This window comes from Hyperolius riggenbachi, chromosome 6 (genome assembly GCF_040937935.1).
Source record: "Hyperolius riggenbachi isolate aHypRig1 chromosome 6, aHypRig1.pri, whole genome shotgun sequence".
NCBI classification, from domain to species: domain Eukaryota; kingdom Metazoa; phylum Chordata; class Amphibia; order Anura; family Hyperoliidae; genus Hyperolius; species Hyperolius riggenbachi.
Window position 1 is genome coordinate 98,082,560 of NC_090651.1, and position 18,904 is coordinate 98,101,463.

The following is an 18,904-nucleotide window of genomic DNA, read 5'->3' on the forward strand; positions in this document are numbered from 1 at the left end:
GCCCCCACGGGCTTCAAGGTGCATCAGCAGGTGTAGGAGCTGCGAGGCGATCCACTTCCTGTGAGTCGGGGTCAGCCGCGGGCAGCCGGAGGAGAGGGCTCTGCTATGCAGGGGGCTGGAGAGAAGCAGGTGCAGAGCATGACCTTCACTACCCGGATATAGGATGTATGTAGCTCTGTGCTTCCATAGCGTTACTCTCCCAACTCTCTGTGTGAGATCATCTTCAGCCTTTCAGAAGGGGATGCAAATACTGATCAATCTGTAGCACTCATCAACATGGTATATAGATTACATAGATGATAATTATTATTTCGTATTTATATAGCGCTGGCATCTTCTGCAACAGATAATGGCAGATAGATCGATGGATAGATCGGTAGTAGATACATGAATCAATCTATAAAGAGGTGCTTAATAATAGGTGCCTGTTAACGGTCCAATTTTTCCTTTAGATTTGATCTTTCGATGTGATTTTTTATGATCGAATTGTATAGAAAGCTGCGCCCTTTGTGGCATAAATCGATGTGAAACAATTCTTTGGACGATTGGAAAAGAAAAAAATAGGATCTGAAAGTTGTATTTTATGATCAAATCGGGATGCGAAACCTTCTAAAATCATTCCGTTAATGGGAATAATCGATAAATGCCTTCCGATTAGTTTCAATTGTTCAAATCACATCTGAAGGAAAAATTGTACCGCTATCAGGCACCAAGGTGGTCATTAATGATGCAATTTGGCGAGCGATCGTTTACGAATTTTCGGATCGATCCCATCAATCTGAATGGGTTGGTTAGGAGATTTTTATGCGTTAGTGGACCCAAACGATAATTTCTAATCATTCATACAAATAATGATTAAATCATTATCATTAAAGGACCACTATTGCAAAAATCGTAAAATGTAAAATACATGTAAACACATACAAATGAGAAGTACATTTCTTCCAGAGCAAATTGAGCTATAAATTACTTATCTCCTATGTTGCAGTCACTACAGTAGGCAGACAAAGTCAAACATTTTTGTTGTTAAATGTTACAGTTTTGTATGAACTGTTATAGTTTAGAACACTGAAGCAAGAAGCATAAGGAGGCTGCCATATTTATTTCTTATTAAACAATACTAGTTGCCTGGCAGTCCTGCTGATCTCTTTGGTTGCAGTAATGTCTGAATTACACACTTGATTATGTAGTTAATCTTGGCAGAAACATCTGATCGGCATGCTTCTTCAGGGTCTATGAATAAGTATTAGAGGCCGAGGATCAGCAAGACAGCCAGGCATTGGCAATTTGTATTGTTTTAAACATTTAATATGTCAGCCTCCGTATCTTTCTCACTTCATGTTCCCTTTCATAGCACATTGAAAACAACCAAAAAACATAGTTTATACTATATGTCTAAATCCACAGTCGAAAGTAAATCATTTATCCATGTTTCACCACATTTTACCCAGAGCTCAACTTTCAAATAAACAAATTCAATTTACAAGTAGGCTTGTGGAACAAACTCTGTAGGTAAGTAGAGGACCGCCTGTAGATGGGAGTTGGTGTAATCCTTCCATAACTATAATCACTATTCTTAGATTTAAGTAAAAACCCACTAATAAAAAAAAATCTTATTTTAGCCATTGATAGAAATGGGTGAGAATAGCGTATCAGTCAGGTTTTTAGTTTTGTCTTTGTCACTGCTGGGAAGATCTGTTCTCTTACATTGTATTGAAGTAACGGAACTGATGAGAACAGACAGAAATAGATACATGAACTTATTGCTTTTTTATTATTAATATTGTTTTTATTGCTTTCTGTGTTTTTGTTATAGAGATTTCTCTTCATGTCCTGTTGAGGTAACTGAACTTAAAGAGAGAAGAAAAACCTTAGGTGGGGTACGGACAGAAATAAAAACTCAACAGAGAATATGATCTTACCTCACCTTACCCCCAATAAAAATAGACATTTTCAAGTGTTTTAAATTGTAATTTTATTTTTGTTTTTAAATTTCATTTCCATGCCAGTTTCCAGTAAGCTAAGATTTTTTTTTTCTTGATAGTAAGTTCAAATTTAATTTAATTGTAGTCATAGCAACAGTACACAGTTGCACGTACATAAGACTCCCAAACTCCCGCATGAGCAATTAGCTCCATGAAATCATCCGTCCCACAGTCTCTATAACAGCACTATAGCAGAGTTACTTTAAAGGGACTCCGAGCTCAAAAAAAAAAAGAAAGTTGTACTCACCATGGGCTTTCTCCAGCCCAGTGCTGGTCGGGAGGTCCCACGCCGGCGTCCTGGCTCCTCTCCTTCTCCCCGCTCCGGAATGGCTGGCAGGCCGCAGCCCGGGCGACACTCTCCCGAGTGTCGGGCTTCTTCTTCCGCATATGACGCGGATTACGTCACACGCCGGCCGCCTCGCGTCATCATGGCGGCCGGCGTGAAAGTACTGCGCATGCGCAAACGCGCATGCGCAGTACTTTCACGCCGGCCGCCATGATGACGCGAGGCGGCCGGCGTGTGACGTAATCCGCGTCATATGCGGAAGAAGAAGCCCGACACTCGGGAGAGTGTCGCCCGGGCTGCGGCCTGCCAGCCATTCCGGAGCGGGGAGAAGGAGAGGAGCCAGGACGCCGGCGTGGGACCTCCCGACCAGCACTGGGCTGGAGAAAGCCCATGGTGAGTACAACTTTCTTTTTTTTTTTGTGCTCGGAGTCCCTTTAAGCCTCCATCTTTGTCTCTTACACTCCAGCATCAGATATTTATTCTCTTTGATTTATTTCATTCTTTAATTAATGCAGTAAAGGATTAGGACCTCAATCAGACTTTATTTCTGTTTTCTTTCTTTCTTTTTTTTGATAGAGTCATTTCCTTCCTGTTCCAATGAAGCCCAGACTTCTGCTGTGAATACAGGCTCCATATTTTCTTATGTAAAGTCAATTTCCTATGTAAATCTATGTTAATCATAATACACTTTGTAAATAGTACCCATAATACATTATTGCTGTGCATCTCAGGTTCTTGAAGTACTCCTTTAGATCAGTGGAAATGTCCAAACCAAATATTACCATATAGCAGGGGTCTCAAACTCAATTTACCTGGGGGCCACAGGAGGCAAAGTCAGGATGAGGCTGGGCCGCATAAGGGCTTTCACAATCAGCAGCTCCCGCCGTTCACCTCCCCCCCCCCTTGCATTGATTTTTATTTCAAAATCAAATTCACACTGAAACAAACTATTTTGCCTATTTTAACTTATAGTTCGCTTCAGTGCTCCCATTACAAGTAATCCGCCGTGTCCCCGCCGCAAAACGAGGGCTGCAGAGCCCCCAAATAGCCCAAGGGGGGACAGAGGGAAGGGACAGAGCTTTCAGCTTCAGCTCTGCCCCTCCTGATGTCAATCGCGGCGCATCGCCGCCTCTTCCCGCTCCTCGCACTTTTCCTTAACAGAGAGGGGTGGGGAGAGGCGGCAATCCGTGCGGCGATTGACGTCAGGAGGGGCAGAGCTGAAGCTGAAAGCTCTGCCCCTTCCAAGAAATGCCGGCGGATTGCCCCGCGGGTGATTTGGGGGCTCTGCAGCCCTCGTTGAGCGGCGGGGATGCGGCGGATTACTTGGGAGCACTGAAGCAAACTATAAGGAAGCTTTTGCCGGCACGGGCCACAAAATATTGTATCGAGGGCCGCAAATGGCCCGCGGGCCGCGAGTTTGAGACCCCTGCCATATAGTGTCACTGCAACAATGCACAGCTGTGAGTTTTCATACTGGTGCATGTATTTATTAAAGCGGACTGAACTCAGAACTTCCACTCTGCTCTAAAAGATAAGCAACAGCTGAATAACCTTTAAAGATTTTTTGTTGTTGTTGCAGCTGATACAAATCCTGCAATACAAACTGCAGTGTATCTACTTCCTGCTTTAATGGAAGCATACATATTGTTAACATGCTGTGCTTCCAAATTAGCCTCTCTGCCATGGCAGACAGCTGACAGAGCTGAGGGATCAAAGTACAACTTGTGAGGGGAGGGGAAATTAGACGGGCTAAACAACCTAAGTATATACAGGGTGCATTTCACTATGTTTTCCTTCTGTCCTCTGCAAGAGTTCAGGTCCAATTAAAAGGAGATTCATAGTCAAATTTAAAATCTAACACAACAGGGCACAAGTCAGAATTACCAAATCACATTGTTCTTTTGAGTAAAAAGCTCTCTTGCTTCAAGTAAAAAAAAATAAATATATATATATACTAGCTGGTGGCCCGGCGTTGCCCGGTTATGTATTTGGCTGGTGTTGGCTTCGCCCACTTTTCCTAACCCTAAAACACAATTACTCAATTACTTAATGACCAAGTTTGTGAGCTTTGCAGTCTTTGGCATCAGTAATTTGCATTGAAATAAAATAAATCTGATTGGATGTGGCTCCACCCCTTTTCTGAAATTGAACCCCAATCACCCAATGACTGTACCAGGTACAGGTGATTAAAGTGCAAGATGCTTGTGCCATTAACAGTGCAAGAATGGCAGCAATTAAATATTCCCCTTAAAAATCAATAGGTGGGTTTTGATTGGCTTTTGTAGGCTTCACCCACTTTTCTGAATATTAATCCCAGTAACCAACTGTGCAAAGTTTGAGAACCCTACCATTGACAGTGTTAGAATGGCTGCAGTTTACATTTCCCAATTAAATTTGTATTTTTCTCCGCCCACTGATGTCCTGACATTGTTTGGGTATGTATTTGGCTGGTGTTGGCTCCGCCCACTTTTTCTAACCCTAACACAAAATTACTCAATGACCAAGTTTGTGAGTTTTGCGGTCTTTGGCATCAATAATTTGCATTGAGATTAAGCAAACTTGATTAGTTGTTTGTGGCTCCACCCCTTTTTCTGAATTTGAACCCCAGTCACCCAATGACCAACTGTACCAGGTTTAAGGCTTGTGCCATTAACTGTGCAAGAATGGCAGCAATTACATATTCCCCTTAAAAATCAATAGGTGAATTTTGATTGGCTTTTGCAGGCTCCACCCACTTTTCTGAATATTAATCCCAGTCACCCAGTGACCAACTGTGCAAAGTTTGAGAACCCTACCATTAACAGTGTAAGAATGGCTGCAGTTTACATTTTCCCAATGAAATTTGTATTTTTCTCCACCCACTGATGACCCAATATTGTCTGATTATGTATTTGGCTATATATATACTAGCTGGTGGCCCGGCATTGCCCGGGTATGTATTTGGCCGGTGTTGGCTCCGACCACTTTTCCTAACCCTAACACACAATTAATCAATTACTCAATGACCAAGTTTGTGAGCTTTGCAGTCTTTGGCATCAATAACCTGCATTCAAATGAAACAAATCAGATTAGCTGTTTGTGGCTCCACCCCCTTTTATCAATTTAAACCCCAGTCACCCAATGATCAACTGTACCAGGTTTGAGGCTTGTGCCATTAACAGTGCAAGAATGGCAGCAATTAAATATTCCCCTGAAAAATCAATAGGTAATTTTTGATTGGCTTTTTTAGGCTCCACTCACTTTTCTGAATATTAATCCCAGTTACCAACTGTGCAAAGTTTGAGAACCCTAGCATTAACAGTGTAAGAATGGCTGTTGTTTACATTTTCCCAGTACAATTTGTATTTGTCTCCGCCCACTTATGACCCCACGTTGCCCACTTATGTATTTGGCTGGTGTTGGCTGTGCCCACTTTCCTAACACACAATTAATCAATTACTCAATTACCAAGTTTGTGAGCTTTGCGGTGTTTGGCATCAGTAATTTGCATTGGAATGAAACAAATCTGATTGGCTGTTTGTGGCTCCACCCCTTTTACTGAATTTGAACCCCAGTCACCCATTCATCAACTGTACCAGGTTTGAGGCTTGTGCCAATAACAGTGCAAGAATGGCAGCGATGTAAATATTGCCCTTGAAAATAAATAGGTGGATTTTGATTGGCTTTTATAGGCTCCACCCACTTTTCTGAATATTAATCCCAGTTACCCAGTGACCAACTGTGCAAAGTTTGAGAACCCTGCCATTAACAGCGTAAGAATGGCTGCAGTTTACATTTTCCAGTGAAATTTGTACTTGTCTCCGCCCCCTTTTTGGCTATGGGAGTAAAAATTATCCTATACTTTATTCCAGGTAATGTACTATGTGTGTGCCAAATTTCATTCAAATCCGATCAGCCGTTTTTGCGTGACCGAGTAACAAACATCCAAACATCCGAACTTTCCCATTTATAATTTTAGTAGGATACTCTTCCTGTGACTTTGCCACTGCCATGACAGAGGAAAGGCACAGCTAGAGGCGATGGCGGGAGCGTATAAGATCGGCTTGTCATTGCACGCAGAGGGGTAGATCTGTCAAAAACCAATGCAAGGAAAATTGAAGCACAGCAGGTTCAAAAGTGGAGCAAATGTTCAGATCAAGAATTCTGATTGGTTGGTTTGAGCAAACTGTTTTGTACCAATGTAGCTCCGATTCCCCCCAAATCCCTACCCCCCCCCCCCCCCAGCGAGATTGTTAGCTTTCATTTGATGGGCAAAACCGTTTGAGTGAGCTACATGATTATAAACTCAGGTAAAAACAAGGAACACCAAGAGCCCCAATAGTGTAATATGTACTGGTAAATGGTTACTAGATATAGTAAATATTAATACAAACCAGGGTTACCATTAGGCAACCACTGTAAAGGCAGGTGGGAAGATTTTCCTGACCCCGCTCAGGAATAAGAGGTCGCTCTCTGAAGTTGAGAAAAAGGAGGTTCAACCCTCCACCCAGGGTGGACTCAATATTATGCAGGAGAACAGAGGCGCCAAAAGGATAAAAGGAAGCTAAATGAGCTTATAAACCAAATTCTTGGTAAATAGAGGAGGTAGTGGTGGACTTACCTCCTCCAAGTAGACACACAACAACTGTAGTAAAGACAGTCAATATATTTTATTTATGAACTCCAAATATGCAACACGTATCGCAGGTTTGATCCCCCTTCATCAGGCAATAACGGAGCAATAGCATATGTGGTCAGTAGAAGAGCCAGGCACCTCTGTTAAACTCAGGTAAGATAAGGACTGTAATGCAGAATCTCTTGTTCCATCTGCAAAAATTACTTTATACAAGTTAAAAAAGAAAATGTCACTGCTCTTCTCCATCAATAAAATGGAGAGGAGGTGCTTAAAAGATAAAAGGAACCTGAGGTGAGAGACATACATCTTTTAAACTAGTGGTCCTCAAACTAAGGCCCGCGGGCCGAATGTGGCCCCCTACGGCTTTTTTACTGGCCCCCCACACACAAAATGTATTATAAATGCGGTCAGCTACATCTTTAAATATTGGTGGTCCACATATAGAATGAAGCCAGAAAGCAGTAATTCGCTGGTTTTCAATCAAATTCCACATCAGGTGACACTTTTGTCCACTTGGACTGCAGGTTCTCACCTGGGTATCCTTCACTGTCTGGCCCGCAAAGACTTCTTTATCATTTTATGTATGCTCCAGCCCCCCAGCAGTCTGAAGTATGTTGACCCGGCCCTCGACCCAAAACATTTGGGGACCCCTGTTTTAAACAATACCAGTTGCCTGGCAGTCCTGCTGATCTTTCTGGGCAGTAGTGTCTGAATCACACACCTCAAACAAGCATGGAGCTAATCTTGTCAGATTTTTGTCCGAAACATCTGACCTGCATGCTTAAAAGGAAATAAATAGTGATGGTTATATAGGGTAACCCATGGAGAAGCATGTGACTTGTTTGATCTGCTGATAGATTTGCAAAGCTCTGATTTGCTGTAATCACATCCTGCTAGCAATGATCATTACTAGCATGTCAGAGTTGCTTATCTATCACCTATCCAAACTGATCACATGCTTCTTGAGTTTTCCTACACATGGTTTACACTAGAAATAAATGTCAGCCTCCATTTGTATCTCACCTCTGGTTCCCAAGAATAAACTCCATCTTTATTTTCTCTTGTTAAAAAATGGTACTTTCCTTGTATTGGGATCTGCCGGCCAGGGAAGATTAGAGACATTGGGGTCACTTTGTGTATGCATTACTCTACTGTCTCTGTGGGTGCTAGAAACCTGGGAGGCTCCTACACATTTCAGCTGGATTCATCTATGTATTGGCTAGCTGGGGTTTTAAGTCCCCCCAAAGTCTGACAAATATTCCAGTGCATGTTTGGGTATATTCCTATACTACAGTCAGAGGATTTTTAGGTTTAAACTACTGGTAGATGATGTTTTGAGATCATCCGGGTCAAATTTGGCTTACCTTGCCACTACATAGCATGATAACTGTGGACATACATTTACAAACAATCCCCTATTCAACTCATGGCCTCGGTGAGTTGAAATCTATGCCCTACCACCAGCCAGATCAGCATCAAAGCAGGGCGTAGATTTTAATTAGCGACGTCCTTAAAGAGGAACTGTCACGAAAATCCTAAAATTTGAAAAAAAAACACAAATAAGAAGTACATTTCTTCCAGAGTAAAATGAGCCATAAATGACTTTTCTCCTATGTTGCTGTCACTTACAGTAAGTAGTAGAAAGCGGTGGTCGTGCGCGGCGGTGGTTGAGCGGTCGGCCGGGTGTGTGGCGGGTCAGCGGGCGGCCGGGTGTGCGGGGCGTGCATGCGCGTGCCCCGAGAAACACAGATCTAGAGCCCGTTTTTAATCGGGCTTAGGTCTACTAGTGTCTTTATAAAGAATAAAGGCCATGCTGAGAATCCCCCATGAAGAGATGGACTAGCCCAAAACCTGTCGGTAATGTCAGATTTCTAATACCTACTGTAAGTGACAGCAACATAGGAGATAAGAAATTTATGGCTCATTTTACTCTGAGAGAAATGTACTTCTTATTAGTATTAAGTATTAGTGTTATATTAGTAATGTGTTTTAAATTTTAAGATTTTCGCGACAGTTCCTCTTTAAGTAGTTACTGTAAATGGCTTAGGCTGGATTTACAGTGGTCAGTTGCGGAATGCACACGTTATAATAAGTGAGGACACCTATAGACCTGGCTAACTAAACCGGGCATACCTATAGACCTGGCTACCTAAACTAGGGACACCTATATCTAACTACCTATGCAGGGGACACTTATAGCTGGCTCCAGGGGCGCCTCTGGCCATTTTGTCACTCCAGGCAAGGAAACCTGTGGCGCCACCCCCCCTAACACCCCCCCCCCCCCCCGCCGTCTCCATGAAAATACTCACAATGCGACAGCATTTCACCAGAAGTGGTTCAGTGCAATACTACGAGCCGCCTATCTACCGCCACTATACCACTGTGTCCAATTGTAAAAATGTACTGTTTGATTGTACTTTACATTTTTGCCATGGATTGATTAAAATTCTGATCGATGTGATGGTTGATAATCACCAGATTCGATCATTTTGAAAGAATCTGTCTGTAAAAATGAATGCATGTAATGACAGCTATAGGCTAGGGTTACTAATAACAAGATTGGGTGATTCAATTGTAAGGGTAAGATTGGGGGGGCAAAGTAGAGAGTAACAAGGAACATTTATAATTACTTTTCTCCTGGCAGACTCAAAGTGCTGACTTGTTCAATAGCTAGTAGCAGTGTTAGAGAGTCTTGCCCAAGGTCTCCTACTGAATAGGTGCTGGCTTACTGAGTAGGAAGAAGCAGAGATTTGAATATAGGTTGCCTGTGCCAGAGGCAGAGCCCTTAACCATTACACTATCCAGAGAGAGGAGGAAAATCACTTTTATTTAGCTTTCCTTTAAGACAAGAAGACAGCCAGCACTAGGGGAAGAGGGGAAACAAAGGTGAATGAGGGAGAGAGGAGGAGTGGAGAGAGACTGAGAATAGCCTGAGATGGTGCAGAGAGCTTATCTGTATTGCAGTCTCACATCACACAGAGGCTACTTGCCTGTAATGTGACTCCTGTCCCTGCCAGTCTCTAACACAAGTCAGAAAGCAGCCCTCCTGGAGTCTAGGGACTGTCTAAATCTTTTCAACCTGTGTAATACCTTATCTAGCTGTCCACATGCAGTCTTTACAATGGTGAGAGAGCAGACAGAGTTTTTTTCTTAGGACACTGTAGGAGGCAAGCCTCTCTTCTGCATCATGCTGTGTACATTTACCAGCTTGCCGTCAAATTGTACTTTTATTTCCCTCAGCCAGCCTAGTGCTTCACATTGCCTTATACACTGTACCAGCAGCCTGGGGAGAAACCTCCCCCTTCCCCCTCTGGCCAGTCTGTTCTGGAATGCACACTAAGACACCATCCTCACGGGACAGGGGTCACACAGACACACTCCAGATCCCTAGATAACACTTATATTAGGGAATGTCATACAAAGTGTTGCAGACAAAAGGTTTGTAGATTCCTTATTTGAGGCTTAGCAGCAGAGGCTTTCATTACAACTTTTTCTTTCCGTTCCCTTAGTTTTCAATCTCTAAGGACAGGAAAAATAAACTTTTTTCCCCCTCAAAGCGCCCCTAAATAAATCTGCCACTCTAGGCAATTAACTTATCATCTGGTCTCTAGAGGCGCCTCTGGCTGGCTACCTAATACTGATATATATCGGCACATGGCTACTTAATTCTGTTTTCTGGGGAACGCCCTGTATACATAAATTAAGTAGCCACTACTTAATTTATGTATACAGGGCCCATTTTGGCTACTAAATTATTTTATTTTGACGCACCTGGCTATTTATTTTGTTCATTGTAAGGCACCTGGCTACTTAATTATTTTATGGAGGAGTGTAACTACTTAATATTTTTATTACGTGATTATTTTATCTTAAGTTTATCTGGTCAGAGCCACTCTGTCAATAGCACTGCTACTTATTTTGTGTATTTTTTTTGTTATTTTGTGTATTTTTGGATCTGCCAATGACCCATCACAACCACTCTCATGTTCCAGTGCATGGTGACACCCACTCTTTTTTTGCTGCGGCGCTGCGCGCGTGTCCCTGGACTGTCCTCAGAAGTGCTCACAATCTATTCCCTACCATAATCTAATGTCCTACCAAATGATGTATTTATATAGTGTTACATTTTTGGAGTACATGCGTATGTGAGCTCAAAATGTGGGGCGATGCTGTGCCGTGGGGGTGGAGGTTGGGGGTGTGTGCGATCCTGTGCCGTGTGTGTGTGTGTATGGGGAGGGGGGGCGCCCAGGCTGAAACTTTCCTGGTGGGCCCTTAGTGTCCCAGTCTGACCCTGTGCGTACTGTTGCTAGGGTTGCTGAGTGGTAACTGAATTAGGAGGTCTGGTTTTATATGTTTTCCTCTCCTAGGCAAACTTCCCTATGTTGCCTTCTCCCTCACATTTCATGCACAACTCCCTTATGTGTATAGCAACTCTCCTTTTTTGTTTAGCAGCCCCACATATGTAGCCCTCTTCAGACAAAGCTTTTGACGGTGAGTGAGTGGGCCGTCCCGCATATTACATGGGATCTCCACCTAGTTGGTTGGTACTTAAATAACTCAGCTGTAATACAATCTGACGTGGGGACCTAGTGCAGCGGTGGGTCGCTGCAGCCAGTCAGAATGGCCAGCGTGGGACAGTGCAGCTGCTGAGCCAGACTAGAATTACGGATGATGTGAGTTCTTTCTCCTTCGTACTGAAAACCATGTTATGCAGCAGAACCGAGCAAATTGGGATTGGCAATCATAGGGTCCATTCAGTCATCCAAAATATAGCTGGCTTCAAATAATGCTGAAGTCATATTGGCACTAGTGTGTATATATCCAATGTTTTGTCTGCACAGATGTGATCTTAATTTAAAAGGCCAGATCTGGCAAATGAGTCTGAGTGAGGTAGAGTGTGTCACAAAAGTAAATATATCTTTCACATTTGTGAAATATTTTATTATATCTTTTCATGGGACAACACTGAAGATAGGATGCTTTGATACAATGTAAAGTAGTCAGGGTACAGCTCGTATAACAGTGTCAATGTGCCGTACCATCCAAATAACTCAACCAGGGGCGTAACAATAGACCCTGCAAGGGATGCAGCTGCAGGGGGTCCAGAAGCCACAGGGGACGCCCTGGGGGGAGAAGTTTCTTTCCCCTGCCCTAAGAGACTGACAACTAAAGGCAAGGTGTGAAAACACTTTCTGCTCTCTGCACAATTGTTCTAATGACTGCATCTGCTCAGCCACTGGTAATGAATCATACAAAGTTTTGTACACAAAGATTTGTAGAGAGTCCCTATTCAGTGTTCAGCAGGGTCTTGTATACAGTGCTGCTCTACCCCCAGCCTCTCTACCCCTCCCCAAGTGTTGTGTACTGTAGTGATACTTGAGGAGTCTGGACACAGAGAGAAAAAACTTTCTGCCCTCTGCACAATTGTTCTAATGACTGCATCTGCTCAGCCACTGATAAGGAATCATACAAAGTTTTGTAGACAAAGATTTGTAAACAGTCTCTATTCAGTGTGCAGGGGGAGGGGGCCCCATCCAAAGCTTTTCAGGGGGCCCCAGTGATTTCTGGTTACGACCCTGAACTCAACACACAAATAACTCAACACACAGCCATGAATGTCTGAACTGCTGAGTCTGTGCACTGAGTGGCTGTGGGAGAGTGGTAGTGGTCTATGTGTTTCAGGTGTAGATCTCAGAGTGTTCAGCATCAAAGGTACAGAAGTTGATAGACCGTTTTGGAGATAGGATACGGCACTGCTCTGGTGCATATTAATACGCGGTGCATGTAAATACTCTGACAGTATGCTTACACATTCCGTTCAGGCGTTTGTAAATGCTGAGGGTGTTGTGGGTACACAGCCGATGGTCATTTCGCCAAACTGCTTCTTACAGGCCTGACACTTGATCTGGGAAAAGTGGTCTGGCAAAATGATCATCAGCTATGTGCCCCCCACCACCCTCCCCACCACCACAGCATCCACCAACACCTGAATTCACATGCTCCATATATTCATATGTGCTGAAGCATTAAAACATTCATTATAAGATGAACCAGAGCAGTGTCATATCCCCACTCCAAAGCTAAAAGTGAGCACACCCCTAAGTGAAGAATGTCAAACTTGTGCCCAAAGTGTCAATAATTTGTGTACCCACCATTATTTTCCAGCATTCTCTTGGCATGGAGTTCACTAGAGCTTCACGGGTTGCCAGTGGAATCATCTTCAACTCCTCTGTGATGACATCATGAAGCTTATGGTTGTTAGAGAATCCACACACCTCCACCTTCCGTTTGAGGATGCCCCCAAAGATGCTCAATAGGGTTTAGATCTGAAGACATACTTGGCTAGTCCAGAACCCTACCTTAAGTTTCTTCACCAAGGCGGAGGTTTTCTTGGAGGTGTGTTTGAGGTCTTATGATGGAATACTGCCCTGCTGCCCAGTTTCCAATGGGAGCAGATCATGCTCGGCTTCAGTATAGGGGCCCATACACTGGTCGATTTCAGCCATTGATCAGAAATCGATTTTATCAAATCAGTCAAAAGATTTGTGGCCGCAGCAGATCAATGGCCCATAGAGTTGCATTGGATCTAATGGTCCAATAATGCATTTAGATCGTTTTCCAATAGATTTCAGGATGGAAAACACATCAGATAGATTCCTGTCAGATTCGACTAGACAGGCATCCGACAGAAATCGATCCGATGGTCGAATCTGCTGCAGCTCTCTGGGCTGGTGCACACCAGAGCGGTCCTGAATCGTTTTTTTAAACGCTTTCAGGGGGAAAACCGCTTGACTAATGAAAGTGAATGGGATGGTGCACACCAGAGAGGTTCGTTTTTTTCCACAAACGCAAACTCAGGGGCTGCAGCATTTTTTAGATTTCTGAGGCGTTTCTGTTAAAGTACAGGAAAGTGGAAAACTGCTCTGAAAAACGCTAGATCAGAGCGGTTTTCCAGGCGTTTTTGTTACAGAAGCTGTTCAGTAACAGCTTTACTGTAACAATATTTGTAATCTGCTACACAAAAACGCTCCAAAAAAACGCTAGGCATGTTTAGAAAACATGCCTAGAATCACTTTGAAATCTGCTTCAAAAACCTCTAGCATTTTGCAGATCTGCTAGAGGTTTTTAGTGTTCACTGGGCCTATGAATGTAAGGCCACCTTATGTTACAGTTAGAGATGAGCGTAATGACCTAATTACGATTATGCGAAATTTCGCGTAATTAGTGTAATTACGATTATGGCCGTAAGTACATAATCGTAATGAAGAAGGATTTCGCGAAATTTCGCGTAAGCGTAATTTTCGCGTAATTTTCGCATTACAGTCGTATCATGCCGTAATTTCGCATTAAACGCTACCGTAATTTCGCGTTAAACCGTAACGCTCCGTATAATATAAAAAAGCCGCCGACTTTAAGGGTTAATAGCAAAGCCCCCTTAAATGCTAAGAGCCTCAAATTTGGAGAATATATTAAGGAGATCAGGAGGAATAAGAGGAAAATTTTTTTTTTCAAAAAGACCTTATAGTTTTTGAGAAAATCGATGTTAAAGTTTCAAAGGAAAAATGTAAACATTTAAAAACCCGCCGACTTTAACGGTTAATAGCAAAGCCTGCTTAAAGTTTAGGAACACCAAATTCCCAGGGTATATTAAGGGGATCAGTGGGAATAAGAGGAAAAAATTTTTTTTCAAAAAGACCTTATAGTTTTTGAGAAAATCGATTTTTAAGTTTCAAGGGCGAAAATGTCTTTTAAATGCGGAAAATGTCAGTTTTTTTTGCACAGGTAACAATAGTGTATTATTTTCATAGATTCCCCCAAGTGGGAAGAGTTTTACTTACTTCGTTCTGAGTGTGGGAAATATAAAAAAAAAACGACGTGGGGTCCCCCCTCCCAGACCTCTTTAACCCCTTGTCCCCCATGCAGGCTGGGATAGCCAGAATGCGGAGCACCGGCCGCGTGGGGCTCCGCACCCTGACTATACCAGCCCGCATGGTCCATGGATTGGGGGGTCTCGGAAGGGGAGGGGCAGCCAAGCTTTCCCCTCCCCCTCCGAGCCCTTGTCCAATCCAAGGACAAGGGGCTCTTCTCCACCTCCGATGGGCGGTGGAGGTGGAGGCCGCGATTTCCTGGGTGGGGGGTTCATGGTGGAATCTGGGAGTCCCCTTTAAAAAGGGGTCCCCCAGATGCCCACCCCCCTCCCAGGAGAAATGAGTATAGAGGTACTTGTAGTACCCCTTACCCATTTCCTTTAAGAGTTAAAAGTAAATAAACACACAAACACATAGAAAAAGTATTTTAATTGAACAAAAAACATAACCACGAAAAAAGTCCTTTAATATTCTTAATTAACCATTAATACTTACCTGTCCCTTTAAATAAATGATCCCACGCAATATCCTCGGAAATGTTCTATCAGTTACAATGTAACAAAGTTATTATGTAACAACTTTGTTACATTGTAACTACGCCGCACCCGACGCCACTCGCCGCTCAGCCGCTGCATACGCGTCCGTGCAGGACGCTAAGTCCCCGCAGCTCCCGCTGTCCACCCCGCCCACATCTGTCACCCACATGTCACCCACATGTGGGTGACATGTGGGAGAGGCGGGGAGGACAGCGGAGCCGGCGGGGACTTAGCGTCCTGCACGGACCCGACAGAGCTCTGAGCTATATAGCTCAGAGCTCTGAGAAGCATCTTTGTATTTGGGCTCCAAGGAGCCCCATTGGTCCTTAGCAGACCAATGGGGTTCCTTCAAATCAGAAGGAACCCCATTGGTCTGCTAAGGACCAATGGGGCTCCTTGGAGCCCAAATACAAAGATGCTTTTGAGAGCTCTGAGCTATAGCTCAGAGCTCTGTCGGGTCCTGCAGCGCAGACGCGGCGGCGGCGGGGTGAGCAGCGAGTGACGTCGGGTGCGGCGTAGTTACAATGTAACAAAGTTGTTATATTGTAATAACTTTGTTACATTGTAACTGATAGAACATTTCCGAGGATATTGCGTGGGATCATTTATTTAAAGGGACAGGTAAGTATTAATGGTTAATTAAGAATATTAAAGGACTTTTTTCGTGGTTATGTTTTTTGTTCAATTAAAATACTTTTTCTATGTGTTTGTGTGTTTATTTACTTTTAACTCTTAAAGGAAATGGGTAAGGGGTACTACAAGTACCTCTATACTCATTTCTCCTGGGAGGGGGGTGGGCATCTGGGGGACCCCTTTTTAAAGGGGGCTCCCAGATTCCACCATGAACCCCCCACCCAGGAAATCGCGGCCTCCACCTCCACCGCCCATCGGAGGTGGAGAAGAGCCCCTTGTCCTTGGATTGGACAAGGGCTCGGAGGGGGAGGGGAAAGCTTGGCTGCCCCTCCCCTTCCGAGATCCCCCAATCCATGGACCATGCGGGCTGGTATAGTCAGGGTGCGGAGCCCCACGCGGCCGGTGCTCCGCATTCTGGCTATCCCAGCCTGCATGGGGGACAAGGGGTTAAAGAGGTCTGGGAGGGGGGACCCCACGTCGTTTTTTTTTTATATTTCCCACACTCAGAACGAAGTAAGTAAAACTCTTCCCACTTGGGGGAATCTATGAAAATAATACACTATTGTTACCTGTGCAAAAAAAACTGACATTTTCCGCATTTAAAAGACATTTTTGCCCTTGAAACTTAAAAATCGATTTTCTCAAAAACTATGAAGTGTTTTTGAAAAAAAATGTTTTCCTCTTATTCCCACTGATCCCCTTAATATACCCTAGGAATTTGGTGTTCCTAAACTTTAAGCAGGCTTTGCTATTAACCGTTAAAGTCGGCGGGTTTTTAAATGTATACATTTTTACTTTGAAACTTTAACATCGATTTTCTCAAAAACTATAAGGTCTTTTTGAAAAAAATTTTTTTCCTCTTATTCCTCCTGATCTCCTTAATATATTCTCCAAATTTGAGGCTCTTAGCATTTAAGGGGGCTTTGCTATTAACCCTTAAAGTCGGCGGCTTTTTTATATTATACGGAGCGTTACGGTTTAACGCGAAATTACGGTAGCGTTTAATGCGAAATTACGGCATGAACGAAACGCGAAATTTCGCATTGAAAATTACGCTTACGGTATTTTCAATTACGATTTTAATGGCAATTTTGCTACGCTAATTTCGCATCGTAATCGCAAATTTCGCATGCGTAATTATAGTAATGCGAAATTACGAAAATTTCAGCTCAACTCTAGTTACAGTACATATTGGCAATTGGCATTCATAGTCCTTTCAATGAACTACAGCTTCCCAGTGCAGGCAGCACTCATGCAGCACCAAAGTATGACATACCCTCTACCATGCATGACTGTATGCAAGACACACTTGTCTTTATATTCCTCACCTAGTTATTGCCACACACGCTTGAAACCATCTGAACCAAATACGTTTATCTTGATCTCATCAGACCACAGGACATGGTTCCAGTAATCTATGTCTTTAGTCTACTTGTCTTCAGCAAACTGTTTGTGGGCTTTCTTGTGCATCATCTTAAACTGTGTCTTTCTTCTGTGTTGAGTAAGTTAGACGGCACAGCAAATTTACTCTGTTATACTGAGGGCTCATCCTCTGACAAAGGAGACCAGGGTTCGAATCTCAGCTCTTCTTATTCAGTATGCCATATTTAGTACTGTGGTAAAAGCGCCCTTGTTTATAAGTAAACTTTCTCTAGGATATCTAAAACTTGTTGAAAAAGAAAAGAAACCACTTGCTCAGGCTGATATTGAGAGATGCTCTCACTTCCCCTTCAGATACCCTGCTTGCAGCTTGTTATGGAGCGTTTTTTAGGTTGCAGGGGGAAAACCGCTTGGCTAATGAAAGTGAATGGGATGATGCACACCAGAGCAGTTTGTTTTTTTACACAAACGCAAACTTGGGGGCTGCAGTATTTTTTTACTTTTCTGAGGCGTTTCTGCCTCATTGTTAAAGTATAGGAAAGTGGAAAACAGCTCTGAAAAAGAGCTGTTTTTCAGACGTTTTTTGTTACAGAAGCTGTTTAGTAACAGCTTTTATTGTAACAATATTTGAAATCTGCGACACAAAAACGCTCCAAAAAACGCTAGGCGACACAAAAACGCTCCAAAAAACGCTAGGCATGTTTAAAAAACCTATCTAAACATGCCTAGAATTGCTCTGAAATCGGCTTCAAAAACCTCTAGCGTTTTGCAGATCTGCTAGAGGTTTTTGGTGTGCACTGCGCCTTAGACTGATTGAGAGAGATGCTCCACATCCAATGTCCTGTCCTCCATTCCCATTCATACACTACTGCTTGAGAAAGGGCCCGGTGGAGCCTGAAACTGACATCACTTTATTGGATTTCCCCAATATTGTATACCCATTTGCAGTATGCAGAGTCACATGTCCCAGCACTTCTGGTGGCACCACTTGTACCATAGAGTGAATGGTTTTGGCCTGGTACAGCCCCAGCCACTCGTATTGATGAGCATACTGACAGGAGTAAATAAAAGCTTGGTAGGGCTGTGCAGTGTGGCACTGGCACATGTAATTTCTTACCTGCACTTGCACTGATTAAAATGTGCCACTTTAACCTCTGCCACTGCTGTACCCAAGGTTGGCATCTTTGCGCCTCTGTCTCAGGCATGGCCATTTCTTCCATGTTTAAAGGACATTGAAGGTGAAAATAAAATTATGGGATAAACAATTGTATCTATTCTCCTTCTAAAAAAAATATTTTTTAGATATCCCACAGTTTTATTTTATATTTAAATCTACCTTTTAAGTTTTTACTGTTTCATTGTCTCTGCTCAATTACCGTATATACTCGAATACAAGTGAATCTCGTATATTAGTCAACCCCAATATTTGACCCTCTTAAGATGGAATTTTTTATTGACTCAAGTATAAGTCTACCTAGCAAAGTTAATGGCTGCACTTGGGGATTAGTAAGAATTAACACCTGCACTTGGGGCCCAGGAGGAGTTAATGACTACACTGCATACAGTATTGCAGCCATTAACCCCTCCTGTCTTTTAAGTGC